Source organism: Dermacentor albipictus, chromosome 1 (assembly GCF_038994185.2).
Source record: "Dermacentor albipictus isolate Rhodes 1998 colony chromosome 1, USDA_Dalb.pri_finalv2, whole genome shotgun sequence".
Classification (NCBI taxonomy): domain Eukaryota; kingdom Metazoa; phylum Arthropoda; class Arachnida; order Ixodida; family Ixodidae; genus Dermacentor; species Dermacentor albipictus.
In genome coordinates this window covers 507,075,225-507,089,044 of record NC_091821.1, presented here as the reverse complement: position 1 = coordinate 507,089,044, position 13,820 = coordinate 507,075,225, and the positions used below count along the sequence as shown (strand labels likewise).

The 13,820-nt window shown below is 48.8% G+C and overlaps 1 protein-coding gene across 2 annotated transcripts in view; it reads right to left on the bottom strand.

The window, feature by feature from the left end:
* The window catches only part of LOC135907568 (proteasome adapter and scaffold protein ECM29), a 505,292-nt gene that overhangs the window by 94,963 nt on the left and 396,509 nt on the right, over positions 1 to 13,820 (bottom strand). The window lies entirely within an intron of this gene.

Genomic DNA, 13,820 nt, shown 5'->3' with positions numbered 1-13,820 from the left:
GCCTAATACAAATTTTGGGACGATACAAATTTTTCAGAAATCCCGGCACAAGCCCACTAGCTTACAATGTGCCAAATTTCGGATGTTGCAAACCACATTACGGTGGATACGAACAAACAAACCACCGCACGATCTCTGACAGAGCCAGCGAGAAGGCCCTGGAGCACAAGTAGTGCCAGCCACTGGCTGTTGTCAGGCCAGCAGAGCGGCCGCATCAATGCACCCGTTACATTCCTGTTACCAAGGCGATCTACGTCACTCCACCACGACTCTACTCTCTCGCCGCCTCGCAAAAATGACAACACTTGTGCTTTATGCAGTATCACGCAACTTGCCGGTCATTTTCAAACACTTTGCAACTTTATCAGCAGCGAGCCCGCAATCACACGGGACCCAGTTTTGCCGCATCAGCATGATCAGTGACATACACTTCTATGGGTAGCTTTATCTCTGTGTTCCCTTCCCTTTGTCATCTCCGGCACCGATGGCAATTGGAAACTTTTCCACCTTTGCACCAGTCAGATGGCGCTATACAAAGTATCTTTGCTGCCGTAAAGTAAACAGATCCCCTTATCTTGTGCAAATCGCATCTTTATCACTATCAGGCAGCAGCTAGGATGCAGCAATAAAATAAACTCGCGATAACCAGGCAGATCACGAAATACCGACCTTGGAACATGTGAAATGCCAAAAATGTGTGCAAAACAAGCACACCTGAGATTCAAATTGGTGTCCGCCAATATTGATTAAAATTGGCGTCCATCGTGTGGTGCGCTCCCTGCGCGCCACGTGACCTACGTAATGCACGACGCTAGTTTTCCATTTTTGCGCTCACTTTTGTTGCTTTTATTTCTGCATAGAAATATACAGTGCTGTTGCTATGTCAACCTCCAGTCCCATGTTTACGGTGATACCAAGATAGCAGCGCTGCATCCATTGCATACGATAGCACCTCCCGAATTCCTATTTTATTCTCTATTTCGAATGCAACACAACAAAAAGTGCAACTTTCTGAAATTCTGCTGCATATTTCTTCCAAATATTTGGCCACAAGATAAAGGAAAATCGTGGGAAAAAATTCGAAATTTTTAACAAGTCAGCCATTTCATTGCGGCATCGTCCTTTTTAAATTCCTGACTGTTGAAGTTATTGTGTGATATCAATTTTGGGTGATTAGAAATTTTTTGCCATCCTGAGAGATTCGTATCATTGAGACTCTGCTGCTTGGTGTTTCGTTGCAAGGACAGATTGGGTTCCTCATTAAAGGGTAGAAGTAAATAAAACCGAAGGCTTACTACTGAAATTTAGCAGATTAGACTTACACACCAGAGTTAGATTTAAATATTGTCGCAGCACGGCACGACTGAGGCAGATAAAGAAGAAGTGGGGTGTGCGCGCGTGATCTCGGGGTTAAAGAAGAGCTTGAACGCCTTAAAGTTGTTGACGACGCTCATGTGTGCCATCAGTGTGCATTTGATCATCGCTCTCATGTGCCACCGGCCACCTGGGCACCTCAGAGTTACCGAGAACCTCGCAGGACGTATGCTGATCGTACGAGGGCAGCAACTTGCCACCGCAACCGACAAGTCTGGGACGCCGACAAGAGGCACAACAACGATTTGTTCCGCGGGCTCTTCCCTCCTACAACCAGTCTGAGAGTACGTTTCCACCCATGACACCCGTGTCACCGGTGTCACCCGCGACAAGCCCCGACTCTCGTATTTGCTACAGCTGCGGTGTGCCTGGACACATTGCTAGGTATTGCCACCACTGCCAGCAGCGTACTCCACGGTTTAATTCCTACACAGCCCGCGTGCCCGCTGACGAGCCCTGTCCGTATCCCAGTTCCTTCCAGCGGCTGCAGCAGGGACGCGCGAACCGCAGTGACTCCCCCGTTTTCGATTGCGGCCTGACACCACCACCGACACGACGACGACGCTCTCCATCACCTCGTCGTCGCTCGTTATCACCGCCGCCGCTGGGAAGCTAGCTGGTGTGACCGACGGGGATGAGGCCGCAATATGTTCATCTTCATCGAGACCCCCTGGTTTAAAATTGTTTAAAAACAAAGTGTGCATTTTATTTGACAATGTGAGTGCTTTTGCTTTAGTTGACACCGGGGCGGCAGTTTCTGTTATGAGCCTGTCCTTCAAAAATCGTCTTGGACAAAAAGTTATGTTTTCTTGGGATCGGAATGCTACGTTTTGCGGAGCTGGCGGGGAAATGTTACGCCCACTTGGGGTCTGTTCTGTTTCAGTTACGATAGGGGTCCAGACATTTCGAAGTGAATTAACTGTGCTTGAATGTACAACGCATGACATTATTTTAGGAATTGATTTCTTGCGTGAGTGGGGGCAACTTTGGATTGTGGAAGTGACGCGATTTCTCTTTGCCGCGACGCACAAACTTCAATGACAGATAGCACCAGTGATGCCGCCGACGTTCTTTTCGTGTCAGAAGATGTGTGTTTGCCCCCTCAGACTGCAATGTTTGTACCTGTGAATACTTCTCGCCCTCGTACAGGTTCTTGTTGTGGTTTAGCTGAGCCAGACTATAACAATGCGCTCAAGAAAAATGCGATAGTCCCTCGCTCCCTCATTGTAACCACTGATGGTTGTACTCGTTTGTGGACAGTGAACGCTTCAACCCAATCCATAACATTGCCGCTAGGACTTAAACTGGCAAGTTTTGATGAACAAGCCATTGTCAGCGTCGGAATGGTCGAAATGTCAACTGCCGAAAAGAAATTCAACCCCAATTCCAACCATGATAATTCTGGTGACTTTAAGCGCATGATTAATAAGTCGCTGTCTTCTAGTGAGCAGTGTCTGCTGGAAGCTGTGCTCGCTCGCTACGCCACAGTGTTTGATTTTGCTCAAGGCCAACGAGTGTCCCATACACCACCGGTGTCTCGTATGCAACACCGCATCCATACAGGGCAAGCAACGCCAATTCGTCAGAAGCCCTACCGCGTTTCACCTTCAGAGAGAAAAGTCATCGCCGAGCAGGTCGAAGAAATGTTACAGAAAGGAGTGATCCAGGAATCATGTAGCCCCTTCGAGTTCAACGTTATGCCCTTTGGCTTATGCAACGCTCCAGCGACATTCGAGCGATTTATGGACACCATGCTCCGCGGACTCAAATGGGAAATTTGTATGTGCTATTTAGACAACGTCATTATCTACGGCCGGACATTTCACGAGCACAATCGGCGCCTGTCGATCGTTCTTGACTGTATCCAGCAAGCTGGCCTTATTTTAAACTCGAAGAAATGTCATTTCGGTGAGCGTCAAGCACTCGTATTAGGCTTTCTGGTTGACAAAGACGGCATAAGACCAGACCCTGAAAAGATAGCAGCGGTTCGCGACTTCCAACAGCCACAAACGGTGAAAGATCTGCGAAGCTTTTTGGGTCTTTGCTCATATTTCCGGCGCTTCATCAAGAATTTCGCACAGCTTGCCTCTCCCCTCACGTCTCTCCTTCACAAAGACACCCCATACTTGTGGACTGCTGACTGCGAGTCGGCGTTTCAACAACTGAAATTTTTGTTGACTTCTGGACCAGTACTGCGGCATTTTGATCCGGAGGCGCCACCTGAGCTGCACACTGACGCCAGCGGTGCGGGTGTTGGCGCTGTGCTTGTTCAACTCTGCGATGGCCATGAGCATGTAATTGCCTACGCTAGTTGGACACTTACAAAAGCGGAGACAAACTACACCGTTATTGAACTCGAGTGATAACAGTCGTATTCGCCATTCAGAAGTTCTGTCTGTATCTACATGGCCGCGCATTCACAATAGTGACTGACCATCATTCACTCTGTTGGCTGGTTGGGCTGCGTGACCCATCTGGTCGGTTGGCCTGCTGGGCTTTGCACCTTCAAGAGTACAGCTTTTCCGTTAACTACAAGAGTGGACGCTGTCACACGGATGCTGATTGCCTATCCCGTCTCCCTTCGCCGCACACTAAAGCTGAGGATGATGACTTCGACGACTACCTAGTTTCCATCTCTTCTGACTTTCCAGACTTGCGTACCTCCGAAAGCGAGCAACGTTGCGACCCTACCTTGAAATCCCTACGGGCAGCTGCACGTGAGCCAGCAGGCACAACACCGTTTACTTTTCGTAATGGTTTGCTGTACAAAAAAAATTACTCGGCTGATGGTCCCCCATTGCTTCTAGTTGTGCCCGAAAACCTGCGCCCTGCTGTCCTTCGTTCTATGCATGACGATATCACGTCCGGGCACCTTGGCTTTACACGCACACTACACCGACCTAGACAGAGATTTTTCTGGCCCAAGCTCTGGAAAACAACGAAACAGTATGTCGCCAGCTGTACTGTTTGCCAGCGCCACAAGCAAACGACGACGGCCCCAGCAGGCTATTTACAACCAGTTAAGCCACCGACGTTACCCTTTGAAAAAGTGGGCATCGACTTGCTTGGCCTGCTCCCAAAGACGTCAGCCGGCTACCGCTGGATTATAGTATGCGTAGATTATCTTACTCGCTACACAGAAACGGCGGCACTTCCATCTGCCACTGCAGCAGATGTCTCTTCATTTTTGTTGCATCACGTCATACTCCGTCACGGCGCTCCCCGTGTTGTCATCAGTGACCTTGGACGGCTATTCACTGCCGACGTCGTTGAAGAACTTTTACGGCTTTGTGATTCAATTAGCTTGGTGATACCATATGCCTCGATTGTTATGTCTGGTATCGTTGGGTTGTTGAGGTAAGGACAGTCTGGGAGGTCAGTGTTAAGTTCAGAAGTGAACACGAAAGAGAAGACTGAGTTTAGTAATTAAGCTACTTTATGGTCCGGGACACAGTCATTGTCGTTATCATTTCATAATAATGGTTTACGGTTGTTTGGGCTAAGGTATTTGCAGAATTGTTTGGGATTGTTTTGCAGCATGTTAGGGAGTGTTGTTGAGTAGAAGGTTCGTTTAGCTGTTACAACCAAGGAATTAAATGCCTTTTCACTGAAGTAATATTTTTCCCAGGCAGGAGCAGTATTGGAATGCTTGGCTTTATGAAACAATATTTTCTTGTTATTGTTTAGTCGTTTTAATGTGTTGTTGAACCATGGGGACGAAGGCCGGTCTGTTAAAATGACAGTTGGTATGCAAGTCTCAGTGAGTTCGATCATTTTATTTTTAAAAAGCGTCCAGCTGGTGTCTACTGTGCGCTTCGGGAAATCAATAATGTACCAGCTGTAAAACTCGGTTAGTGCACTGTTGATGCTGATATAATCACCTTTACCGTAAAGTGTTATTTTCTTTTTTTTTTTGCACTGAGGTAGCTGCCAGGATAATTCTGCATGCAGTACTGAGTGAACACTTAGTTCTGGTGGATGTGTTACAGAAGAAACACTGTCGGGATGGGATGTTAAGATAAGGTAGAGTACGTTAGAGCACTATTCGTTTTTTCGCATTGGGGTAGATACTAGCTGCGTCAAACCAAAGTTGAGGCATGTGTTATGAAACAAGCATGTGTTAAGAAACAAGTGCACTATCTTATCATTGTATGGACTTTATATGGTACATATATCGAACAACATTTATTTTGAAGCAGTACTTAGAAAATGTCAATACCAAATAAGGTATTCTTCCTAATTTCCGCAGTGCAGCTTTTAGTCTAGTCACATGCAATAAAACATGCCAACAAGTCTGAGCACTTCTGTCATGTACCGTTTACAGATCTGTGTTCAATAAATGGAAAAAAGAATTTGAACATACACAGCTTCGCATGATCAGAAGCTATGTATGTAGGCCCCTTAATGGCAAACTGCACCTCCACCGCAGATCGGCCGCCATTGCACTATCTTCGGGATCGGTGCACGTATGGGGAATGCTTAACGTTGTGGGGTCTGATGTGGGATATCTCACACCGTACCCTTGGGACAAAGGAACGACAACACAGTAGTGCAAACAATCACAAGGGCATTTATTGCACCTTTCATACATCAATGCCTGCTAGCCGAGTTGCTATCCACAAAACATGCCGATGGGCGCGCGACAAATCTAGAAGTCCGACTCACCGCGTCCTCGTGAGCGAATATGTTCGCTCCATGCTGGATCCCAACGCCTGGTCGTTCGCGTGTATAGTCACGCGAATCGTGGCGCGTTCGAAGGCGGCCACGCGAGGCGGTCTCGCAGATGCATCGGTCGCCGCGTGCTCGCGGGAGACGTCCCCTGCCGGGAAAGAGGGGCGCTGCACGCGCGACAGGTCCGTGAGGCCTGCTGGCTGTCTCGAACCCCAGAGAGCAAGCGGCTTCCTTTCGGCGCCCAAGTAACCTCGCGGCGTTAGCCGCGCAACACTCGCGCCATCTCTCGGACTGCGCTTCAACCACATCAACCGCGCGGGCGTCACGCAGGCCACGCAGCGAAGCGGGAGAACAGGAGACGCGCTATGCGGGAAAAACATCAGGGGAGGCGCGAGGGTCGCGCATCCCCACAACGTCTGCTTCACCTCTGTTGCGTATTGGCCCGGTATTTCAATAGCTTCGCAATCTGTGCACATATGGGGAGCGGTTAACGCCTGCTTCAGTTCTCCCGCCGGTTGGCCCGGCATCGCACTATCTTAGAGATTGGCCCATGTATGGGAAGTGCTTAACGCCTGCTTAACCTAAGCTGTGGATCGGCCCGGAATAGCGCTATCTTCAGTATCAGCCCACGTGTAGGGAGTGCTTAAAGCCTGCTTTACTTCCACCGTGGGTCGGCCCAGGATTGCACTATCTTAGGGATCGGCCCACGTACGGGAAGTGCTTTACGCCTACTTCACCTCCACTGCGTATGGCCCGGCATTGCACAACCTTTGGGATCAACACACGTATGGGGAGTACTTAACGCCTGCTTGACCTCCGTTGCGTATTGGCCCGGTATTTCACCAGCTTCGCGATCGGTGGACGTATGGGGAGTGGTTAACACCTGCTTCACTTCTGCCGCTGGTCGCCCCGCATTGCGCTATCTTAGGGATCGGCCCACACATGGGAAGTGCTTAACGCCTGCTTCACCTCCATTGTGTATTGGCCCGGTAATGCACCAGCTTCACGATCGGTGCACGTATGGGGAGTGGTTAATGCCTGCTTCACTTCTGCTACTGGTCGCCTCGCATTGCACTATCTTAGGGATCGGCCCACATATGGGAAGTGCTTAACGCCTGCTTCACTTCTGTTGCGTATTGGCCCGGTATTTCACCAGCTTCGCGATCAGTGCACGTATGGGGAGTGGTTAACGCCTGCTTCACTTCTGCCGCTGGTCGCCCCGCATTGCACTAGCTTAGGGATCGGCTTACATATGGGAAGTGCTTAACGCCTGCTTCATCTCCATTGTGTATTGGCCCTGTAATGCACCAGCTTCGCGATCGATGTACGTATGGGGAGTGGTTAATGCCCACTTCACTTCTGCCACCAGTCGGCCAGGCATTGCATTATCCTAGGGATCGGCCCACATTTGCGAAGTGCTTAACGCCTTCTTCACCTAAGCTGTGGGTTGGCCCGGCATTGCACTATCTTCTGGATCAGCCCACGTATGGGGAGTTTTGTATCTACACATGCACACGATCCTGAGAGAACTGGCCCTTTATAGCTTCGCTGTAAAATTGGTTATGTCTTTGTGCTTCTTAATTAATGACGATGATGAATGCGGCAGTAGTGGCACGAGCGTGTTCGCATGGTAGTGCCGAGGGGTGCCAACGAGCCAGCTGTGGAAGAAGGCGACGCTGGAGCCAATTCTGACAATGGGCTTCTTCGATTTTTCACTTCTGGCTACCTGCGGGCTGCCAGAGCCAGCCAGACCGTCTTCGTTTTTCTCGGGTTGCTCCGCCCACCGCGCTACGCACTTCCGCCAGGCGTTCGTTTTGCTCGCACTGGAAGGTTCTGGCTACCCGTGGGCTGCCAGTACCAGCCAGGACAATTTTCGTCTGGCTGCCCTTTGGAAGTTCTCTGGCTAGCAGACTAAAAGAGGCAATGGGCGCTCGCCGCCATTTTTATGGGGACTTCACGGATTGCCATGCGGGTGCTTGAGGACTTAAATTTACCTCACTCAGCCAACTGTCTACGGTCATCTTCGGACTTCCTTACTTCTAGGGTTATCTTTTTTAGGTGCTTACACTCCGTTCCGCATTGCGAAGCGGTGTGATACGCGCAGTGGTAAACCGTTTGAAGCTTTCGTGTGTTTATGTGTGTGTGTGTGTCCTGAAGGCTTCTTCGCGGCGGTGATCAGCGCGCTGCACTCTCATGCATGCATGTTATCTGCATCGCATTCCTCGCAAGTCGTAGACGCTCATTCACACATTGCAGTAAATTTTGGGTTCATCTTTCTCTTGTGGCCTTCCTTTTCACATATCTGGTGTATGTATATACCTCATTTTTCTGCAGTTAGTGAAGGCTTTGCAGCTAGCCTGTGTTCGCTTCGTCTCTTCATCATATGCTTAGCTGGCAGCTCGAAACCGATACGTGTTCGACTGCAGGCCGTTGATCTAAGAATGCACTGATTGCACTCGGTACATTAGACACACGTACATTGGCTTATTGCTCTCATGATCGCGACCAATGTGTTAAACGTTTTGCTGGTCACAGGCGGCATGCATTTTCATGCGCCAGCCACGTCCCCAGCTCTTTAGGGTCAAAATGAGAAGCACAATCAGCCACAACAAATTTTCTGAAATCGAAGCCCAAGCAGATCGGCACGAAATTTTATGCGTGTGAGACATACCCGATAACCTGTTTTTTCATGTCTTGTGATGACACAACGCCAACTCATCAATGTCGGCGGTGGGCGACGTGATCGCTGCGAGCAGGGACCCTCGAGATATCGCTTTTGAGTATACAATCACTTACGCGCAATTTCCCGTCTTGTCATCCGCCGCATCGGAGGCCATCTGTTGCGCTGCGCAAGGTGAGGTTGCCTCAGTGCACGTCCTGCACCGAGTCGCGCGACATCGCGCAAGAGTGATCCTATCTCTGAATGCAACTATACATTTTCAAGCTGGAAACGCATAAATGGGCTGACTAGGCCGAGTGCACCGGCCTCGCCGGGCACTGCCGTGCTGGTAGCACGTTTACATTTGGCCAGCTGTCCCGGCGTTCGATTGTGCAAACTTCGGGCAGGTTAGGGTTGTCTTGGGATTCCAGCCCACGTGACTTCCTATCAGAACTGGAACTAGCTGACTGCCATCTGGCTGCCAGTGGGCTGCCAGAACTCTGAAAACCAAAGAGGCCCAATAATAGTTTTGTGTCTACACATGGACAGGATCCTGGAAGAACTAGCCTTTAACAGCTTCACTGTACAATTGCCTGTGACAGATAGCAGAAGGCTAACCCTCGAGATAAATTACTCTATGAGCACAGCCATTACTTCTATGAGAAATCTGAACGCTCAACAGAATAACTTAATTACACTAATCGACTTTGTAATTGATTATTTTATGGCACACATTTCACTTCTCGAATAGTAGCTAGTGAGTTTGCTTAGCATATCCACTTGGAACGAATTGTGAGAATTGCACCGGTTTCAAGATATGCGCTATCAAACTAGCAGTGACAAAAATGAACTGTTATTGTAGTTACGTTGTTATGGAAACATATTTTTATACATTAAACACAAAAGTAACTGGAACGCTACTTCATTTCATCTGACACTTCTAAATTTAGTATATTGAAACTGGTGTAGTCCTGAGAATTTGTTCCAAGTGGATACGCCTTGCGAACTTGCCTGCTACAATTCGTAGATTGAGATGTGTTCCGAAAGCTGAATAAATAAACAGTTAATTTGTGTAGGCAGTTATGTTAATTATTTAATTAAGCATTTTGATTTTTTGTAGAAGTAATGACCGTCTCATCATGTAATTTAGCTCAAGGGTTAGAATGGTGCTATCTCCCACAGGCAATTTAAAAAATTTTGGTACAGCTAAATAACCCCTGGTACAAAAACAAATAGATACTAAACGAGCTGCCTACCAAATTTTGCTAATTATCACCAGGCCAAGCATGGTCCTAATGTGGCTAACAGTGGGCCAGGTTGGCCATTCAGGTCCGTCCAGTGTCACTGGCTATAACGACGGCCAACGTGAGGCCAGTGTCAATCCCCAAATGTGGGCTGCACTTGGCAGCTAACCATGAGCCAAGTTCGGCCAGGTTGGCCAGCAACTGCGGGCCAGCATTGTGACAGGCATTTCTGTACCACTGTGGCGGTAGCTATGACCACCAATGGACCTGCGCATGCGAGAGCACCAGTTCGAGGCGGCGAGATAAAATGGTGGTGATGGTGGCTTGGATTATAATTTCGTTGTGGAGCTGCGGTCATGGCAGAAGTCTAGAAAATCAGACAGCTAAGGTTTTCTGCATCCGAAATCTCAGATGTTCTTATACATTGACTTCTAATTTACTTATTTACTCTTATAATTTGGCTCTATGGGGTATGTGGCAGTGCCACAAAGGCGTCCGAATTATCGGGCGTATAGAAAAATCAGGCGTTTGAAAAATTGGTGCTGCACACTGCAATTATTTTCAGTGGTGCAGCAATGGCACCCTCTGAACCATGCCGTTCATTTCAAAAGGTGCAGGAAAAGTGCAGAGCTGGTTCACGATTTTGCTCTCTTCTGTATGTGCTGACTTGGTACAGACGTACAGGTGCGATACTGCAGCACAGTAGACGACAGAGCGCACGTGTGCAAGTACCGTTAAAATCGCACTTATGTGCATCAGCTGTGTCTACGCAAGCGTGGGTGCACTTACACCTCAGGAGTCGATCATATCAGCAGTTCAGGACTTCTCCAGCTCAGCACTCCGTGCACATTAGTCAGAAAAAAACGTCTGCACCATGTCTGCACCTTGGCATTCGTTTTGAGTGTCGCACTGTGCCTGCACCGAAGAAATCAAGCTGCAGAATTTCTGTACTTATCGTAAACCATTGAGCAGGTGAATTGAATGGACCTAACACTTTTTGCGTGGTTCAACACTTGTTCGCTGTGGCAGTTCGAAACACCCGCGTCTCTGTGCCGAATATGTTGACGAGCAACGCTAGTCTTTCTCACCGCTGTGTGCAGCTTCACACCTGCGCAAGCCACGCCATGCTGCTCGGCAGTGCAAAGAATAAGTAAATTAACTTCTGTGCGGAGCGCAGAATGCCGCAGGCCGGCTCAGCGGGGCATGGCCTCTGACATCTCATGGGCGCAATTTCGGGGAGACTCATCCAAGCCTGCGCAGCTACGCGTGACGGTGCCAAATATTAGTGGATTAACTTCTTTCTCTACAGACTGCCATGCAAGCAACTGCAGCTGGGCCTTAGCCTCAGAGATCTCTCCAGCCCAATTTCGTGGGGTCACGCCCAGGCTGTGCACTCACTTTTCCCTCTCCATGCCAGGCTCCATGAGAGCTGGCAGATGGGCATGGTCTCCAAGATCGCACTGGCATCGGTAAAATATCGGAGGCCACAAGCCGGCCAAGCAAAGCTGGCACGGCGAAGTTTGCTTGCCTTCTCGATAACAAAGCAGAGCGCCGTGTTGTGTGCCCCATGCTGTTTGACTGCAACAAGCAAAGCGGAGAGACGATGCGAAAGTTGTGGGGATGCGAGACTCTCACGTGTCCCCTGATATGTTTTCTCGCATAGCTCCCATCTCCTGTAATCCGGCTTCGCTGTGTGGCTTTACTGCGGTGGTCGGTATGCTTGCAGGGTAGTACGAGAGATGGCGCGAGTGTTGCTTTGCTAAAACCAGCTAACAGCGGGTTTACTTGGGCCCAAAAAGAAGAAGGCTCTTCCTCTTTGGCTCGGGGTCAGCAAGTAGCACGGACGTTCTCCGCGTGCGCCGATCCATGCTTCTGCGAAACCGTCTCACGAGGCCTACCCCGGAATGGACGAACACAATCTTTCGAACGCGCCACCGGTCGTGTGACCGTACACTCAAATGACCAGGCGTTGGTGTTCATCATGGGGCGAACATATTCACTCATTATCTGGTTGCGGTGAGTCGGACTTCCCCGATTTGTTCCGGGCCCATCGGCATGTTTTGTGGATAGCAACTCGGCTAGCAGGCATTAGTCTATGAAAGCTGCAATAAGTGCCCTTATGATTGTTTGCACTACTGTGCTGTTGTTCCTTTGTCCCAAGAGCACAGGTGAGAACCCCACAAAGTCCACCTGAATGGGACAGAAGGCAGCTATCTAAAGGCTGTTGCATCAGGTTCTGAGTTGCATGTTGCACATGAAGAAGATTCTTTTGTTGTCTTCATCCAATTTCAACGCATGCGTGGCCGTGCAGCAGTTCCGCGGGCCGCAAAGCTGTCTTGTTATTTGTATGTTTACAATTTTGCACCAAATTGGCCATATATAGCAGTAAATGGTAATAATGAAGTAACGGATATGACAAAGTAATTTCAGCTTTCCTTTCAACTTCGTTATAATGAGGCGTGAGTGGTCCTGCCCCCCCCCCCCTCCCCTCGCTAAGTGGTGTGCCATACGTTAAGCAATCAAGACGGCTCTCTCTAGGTGTAGGCCGTGGCTCTAATAGGAATACGTTTCATAGGAGCTGTGCTTCTTAGGGCAGAGGATTGTGATGCGAATTCCGTCCACACATCCCACAACTTAGAGAATCTTGCCAAGGTCAAGGAAGCGTTCCTTGACTGCACTTTTCTCCTGCATCGTGGATGGATATCTCAGCTACACTTTCCCTTTTTTCTGAACCGCACTGGCCCTAATGACAGCGGTAATGATGCGACTGACAGACTGTTGTGACAACCCAATCGCTTTTTCATTCTAGACACACTGCTGAAAACAACCAGTCGCAGAAAAACATAGTGTATACAGCACTTTCGTCGCAATGTCAACGCCACTAAATCTTGTGGTCTGAAATATTCTAGCTCGTTGCAAATCCATTGCTCTGTGTTTTTGGAGAGCCTAAAATGCTTTTGGAACTCTCCTTCGCTCATATAGAATGGATCGCACCGTTGCCTCTCATCACGCAGTTGTCTTTTGCAAATGCTCGCCATCAAAGGAGCCGCCATCAGCATCTCTGTCTCGTCGCACCAGCTAGCGCAGGACTAGCTGGCGGCCACGGTTGCCTTTGCAAATTTTGAGGTCATGCTCATGACCGCATGCGACCTTCAAGCAAACCACTTCTTTGTTGTTCCATTCATAGCTCACTGTGTGCTGCCTGTACCAGGTAACAGCAACAGGTTTGGGTTTATTGTCTATTAAAGGCATGCAGTACGCTTCCAATGGCACTATGTCATACATGTTGTGAAACAGACAGGTGAAGGTGCTTATCGCAATAGGGTCGGTGGTGATAGCTGTGAATGCAATGTGCATGGAGGAAGTTGCGATGTGCGATGAGCTGCAAGGATATCTGCTCGTATTGGAAGAGGAAACTGAGCGTGTGCCGGCATTTTCACGTGATGCAGGCTGGCGAGTAGCGTGTGGAAGATGCCGTGGTGCACGCCTACTGCTCTTGCTTGCACATGCCTTGTGCCTTTTTTTGCTTATATGTGATCTAGCGGTAGGAAAATGTATCATATGATCGCAGTTTGGGAATGAACTGAACGTTTGTGCCAAAAGATCACTTCTTCAAGGAACATATTAACCAGTACAAAAGAAGCGCAACTGTAGTGGGTAATTTTTTGTGTTTTTGATTTTGCAAACATTGGCACCAGGAAATCATATGAAATAGGATTGTATCATTGAAATTCTGCAGTACTGCTGCGAACATATTTTGGAGTATTCTTATGAGCATGAAGGAATGCGTTAGCAATTTGGACAGCACTTAGCATCTTCCATGCAGGTCCAAGTGGCAAAATGCATGTACAATGGGTGTGCAACAATCGTGT